The sequence below is a fragment of the Pteropus alecto genome, unplaced genomic scaffold (assembly GCF_000325575.1).
Source record: "Pteropus alecto unplaced genomic scaffold, ASM32557v1 scaffold288, whole genome shotgun sequence".
Classification (NCBI taxonomy): Eukaryota; Metazoa; Chordata; class Mammalia; order Chiroptera; family Pteropodidae; genus Pteropus; species Pteropus alecto.
The window spans coordinates 1,109,064-1,114,595 of NW_006442124.1; the positions used below are offsets into that span (position 1 = coordinate 1,109,064).

The window sequence follows — 5,532 nt, forward strand, 5'->3', positions numbered from 1 at the left end:
CGGGCAGGTCGGGGAAGGGTTTTCTGAGGAAGCGGCTTTTAGGTTGAAACCCCCCAACATAATGATGCCACATAACATTTAAAGCTGTGCTCTCCAGCCAAGACATGGAAACAAACGAAGTGCGCTTTGATAGATGATTGGCTAAAGAAGCTGTGGTACATACATACAATGGAATATTACTCAGCCATAAGAAGAGATGAAATACTTCCATTTGAGACAACATGGGTGGACCTCGAGATAAACATGCTAAGTGAAATAAGCCAGACAGAAAAAGTTGAAAATCACATGATATTTCTTATATGTGGGATATAAACCTAAAAGCAAGAAATGAACAGGACAAACAAACAGAGACTAATGGACATGGACTAAAGAATAGTGGTTACTAGAAGGTAGGGAGTGGGGGGAAGGGGAAAGTAGATGAGGTAAAGAGTGTTAAATATGTGGTGACAGAAAGAAATTTAACTATGGGAGGTGAACACACAGTATAAATAAATATATATATACCTTACTGTTAAAGCATATAGATGAAACTTATTGGATTTTGGTAACCAAAGTCACCATAAAAAAATTAATTAATATAATAAACAAACAAACAAACAAACAAACAAACAAATAAATAAATAATAAAGGCGATGTAGGATTACAGCCAAAATAATTATTCAGCTTGTGGTTTTTGAGTCTTATGTAAAAACTTATTACTGGATAATATTCAAGTTCAAAACAAAAGTCTATTTGCTAATTTAAATAAATAACCTCCACTAATTAAGAAAAAAAGAAATTAACAAATGGTAATATAAATATTTTATATTTATTTCCATATTTACTATTTCCTGCTCTCTTCATTCCTTTATATGGATTGAAGATTATATCAGGTATTAATTTCTTTCAGATTGAAGAACTTTTAGTATTTCTTGTGAATACTAAATACTTTGGGTTCCTGGAGTCAAATTTTTTAATTTTAGCTTAATTGGGGACAAATTCTTTATTTGCCTTCTTTTTGTAAGGATATTTTCATTGGACACAGAATTCTAGGTTGACATTTTGTCCTTTCAGCCCTTTAAAGACATAATTCAATTGTTTTCTCATCTCCAGTGTTTCTAATAGAAGTCAGCCGTAATTATACTGGTGTTCTATATTTAATGTCTTTTTTCCATATCTCCTTTTAAGAATTTCTCTTTATCATTGATTTTAACCATTTTTACTATGATGTGTCTACTATGTATGTTTCTCTTTGTTTTTATGCTGGTTGAGTTTCACTGAGGTTTCTGAATTTGTATGTTGATTTTTTACCCAAATTTAAGAAACTTTAAGCCATATTCCTTCAGATATTTTTCTTGCTCTTCCTTCCGCTCCTTCTTCTGGGACTCCAGTTACACAGATATTAGACTACCTGATATTGTCTCATAGGTCACTGAGCATCTGTTAATTTTTTTCCAATTTTTTCTCTTGAAGATCAGTTTGAATAATTTTTTCCCTATTTTTAAGCATGGTGATCCTTTCTTCTATGGTGTCCTAACTCCCTTAAGTCAACCCTATAATTTTTGTCCCTGCTAATGAATTTTTCAGCTCTATAATTTCTACTTTTTTTAATAACTTCCTTTTTCTGTTGATATTCTTCTCCTATAAATTTTTTATATATGTATAATAGCTATGTTAAAGTCCTTGTGTGCTAATTTCAATATCCGAGTCATCTATAGATCTATTTCTACTAATTGTTTTTTGATTGAGAGTCCTCACATGTGTAACAGTTGGACACTTTGGATGATATATTGGAGAGATTCTATATTTTGTTATCTCTCTCCAAATAATGTTGTATATTGTTCTTCCAGGCAATTAAATACTACTGTATCATAGTAATTTTGTGTATGGTATGATTTTAGGCTGTGGCTAAGTAAGTTAACTCAGTGTTCATTTGCCAGATTACAGAAATTTTTTATGATTGATGTTAACATTTTATCAACTTTTTCATAGGATTTCTTCTTCTACTTTTTAATGTAGTAAATAATATTGATTTCCTATTTAAACCAACTTTGCATGTCTCTAGTAAGCCCACCTTATCATTATATATTCTTTTTAAATGTTAATAAATTTTTAATGCTAATATTTTGTTTAGGATTTTTACATCTATGTTCATCATAGATATATGATGTCTATATAATTTTATCTTATATATAGCACGGAGCATAACAGTGGGATATATTTGTTATCACAAATATATTCTGCTTCAAGATCAAGTTGTGAGTTTTTCCATTCTCTCTTAGTGATACCAGCTTAAATCTAATTATAGCTCAAGGTTCAGTTGAACTATTATTTCTTTTTCATGAATTTGGTCTCTAATTCTTCTATTCAAAATGAATCATTTCACCCTCTATATAATGTTTAATTTTGTTATGCCTTTTCTATATCATAAAACTTCCTATCTAATATGCTCAGGATGTTTGAATATTTCTTCCACAAGACTGTGATCCTCTTGAAGGAGACATCTTTGTTTATCATCATCTCTATCACCATGCCTGCAACAGAACAGGCACTCAGCATGTGTTTGTTGCACTACTTTGTTCCTTGTTTTGAATGCTTTTCATCCTGATGTGCTGATTCTTCATTGCCTGAACTTATTTTCTTTCTTTGTGTAGAATCCGTGGCCCCCTTTTACTTTTCTCTATGTATTTGGAATTAAATAATGATAATAATGATGATGAGAATACTAATGTAACCTGCACAAAGCCAAAATGGCTGCTTCTGTCCTTAAAACTCATCCCACCACAAACTTGGAGTCAAAGATACAATAGTTCAGGAGTAAAACAAAGAACTGAAAAACAATTTAGTTTTTTACTTTTCTCTTGCAAAAAGGCCAAATATGAAGAATATTCAAAGACAAATGTCTCAAACCACTTTAAAAATCAATTTCATATCTCTCTTACTCTTAGAATCTGCCACAGTGTGCTGGTACCTGAAGTCATTCTTTTAGTCAAGGTTTCCAGTCACCATGCAAGATCTAGATTCTTTTTTCATGCCTTTTCTCTTTTCACATCTAATCTTTCTTCTCTACAACAAATGATCTGTTTCTTTGTAAGTTTCTCCACTTAGACGTTATATAATCTGCATGCCCAGGAACCAACTGGATAAGACTGGTATAGCTGAGGGAGGCTCAAATGCCATTAGTCAAGGACAAAGTTTTCCTCAGCAGGTAGGTCGAGCAAAGAAACTATGAAACTTTTGTTTTATTTTTTTTTTTGGTCCCTCTCACACCAAAATATTAGCAGCCACCTATTAATATTTAACAAACTTTACATGTTCGCACATATATGATTCTCATAATAACTCTAAGAACTTAGCCAGGTAATGAATGGTCTCTGGTAGTCTTATGGACTAAAAAAAAAGTAAACTATGGTGAACACAAGATTAGAATTAAAATAATACTAATTTAAAAATATATATAAGTAAATACAGCAGAATTTTGATTCCTTCTTTAATACAACACTGATTATTGTGGTAGTCATGGACTAAAAAAAAGTAAACTATGGTGAACACAAGATTAGAATTAAAATAATACTAATTTAAAAATATATATAAGTAAATACAGCAGAATTTTGATTCCTTCTTTAATACAACACTGATTATATATCTTTTGAAGTATCAAATGTCACATTAACAAAATAAGACTTTATTTTGAAATTCTCCTTTTCCTGGTGTCTGAGCATGTGACAAGCCTCCTTATTTGGCTATACATCTCTGTCTGTGTGGTAGGTTTGTTTCCATTTAACAAATAAATAAACTAAATATCAGAGCAATTATCACTTGCCCAAGGTCACACAGTTGGTAAGTGGCAGAACAAGGATTGAAACCCAGGTAATTCAGTCATTTGAAATAAAACTCACTGGTGTTTTACTTTTGCTAGAATTTTGCTTGGTTGGTTGGTTGATTGGTATCATTCCCTTCCATTTTATACTACAAGTATCTGGAACTCATCTTACCACTGAGTTCTACCCTATCTTTGTACATCTCTCAAATTCTACTTTTCTGATTATACAAGCAATAAATTTTTGTCCCCAGTGGACACTTCCCATTATCTCCCTGGATTTTCCAGAAATTAGCAAATCCTTACTGTAAAACCAAACAATGGGTTCTTTGGGGGTTTTCCCCCCCCTTGGGCTTTATTTTAACATGCCCCCCTACATTTATTTCTGGCAATACTAAAGATTATAGGGGGGAAATTGCGGGCTGAAATGTCCAGTTAAGGTAATATGAAAAACTTCATGTTCAGCTCTAAGTAAAGGAGTTCTCTTATTTATTGGCAATGCATTCCAACGAGTCAGCCTCAAATAATGCTCTAGGCAGCCTCTCAACACTGTTTTCAACTTGACCTCAGTGTTAGGAGAATGACTGAAAATTGTGTTCATGTACTCATGCAAAGTCATGCGAGGAGACTCAATTTTCAAGCATGTATCATTTAATATTAGTAAGAGAGAGGAAGTATTCGAGCAGGTCTCATTTAATGTCAGTAAGAGAGAGGCAGTATTTGAAAAAGAAGGAAGGATTCCATCAGGTCCAAAGGTCTTCAGAGTTAAATAAATATTATATATCTTAAGAGCCAAAGAAATGTACAATCTAATTAACCTTCTGCATTATGTTGCAATTTCTAGGGTGTCTTTCACAAATAATTAGTTCCTGTATAATTAATTTTATCTTTGGGACTACCTGATTATTTCCTTTGAGTTTTGGAGTTATTAATCCAGAACCACCAACCAGGTCAGGCATAACTTATTAGGGTCAGAGACAAAGAACAGTCATATTTTGCCTGAAATCCTTTAACTCTAAAAAACTCACCAAGTTGAGAAGTTACCTCCTAAAATTACATAGAAAATAAATTCCCAAATTTCGTGGAATGCCATAATTGTTTCCTTAATGGATAAATATCTTTCAATAGTGGGAAGACTTCAAACTAAATACAGAAAATCTTTGTAAGATCTAATCTGTGGTATTAATATCTTTGAATTAAGGAATCTGTGCATAATTGGTATTTCGCGTATCCATATTGTTTGAGATTTTTAAACTGATAGAGACAATAGATTAGCCTTATAATTCTAATACAAAATGAACATCTAGTCTACGGCCATACCACTCTGAACAAGCCTGATCCGGTGTGATCTCAGAAGCTAAGCAGGGTCGGGCCTGGTTAGTACTTGGATGGGAGATTACCTAGGAAGACCAGGTGCCATAGGCGTGAAAAATAAAAAATAAGGGATTATAAGCTGACAAGGTCCTTGCAATCTGTGAGGTCAATCAAGTTTTGCCTTGCTTAAAAAAAAAAAAATGAATACCTAAGCAATCAAAACAGTCCCATAATTTTTAAGTAGACATTAGTAAGATTACAACTAACAATGGAGAGTTTAAGGGAATTTAAATTTCTCAATAATTATAAGTTCAATTCATCAAATATGGACTGACCTTAAAAATTTAGAGAAATAACTGAGCCTTTGAATTTGAAATTGGTAAGTTTAGTAAATTTTTTATTAACTTTTGGAAAAAAAA

General features: G+C 32.3%; 1 pseudogene; it reads left to right on the plus strand.

The window, feature by feature from the left end:
* Nucleotides 1–5,105: 5,105 nt before the first annotated feature.
* Nucleotides 5,106–5,224, plus strand: LOC112470112 (annotated as a pseudogene).
* Nucleotides 5,225–5,532: the final 308 nt, after the last annotated feature.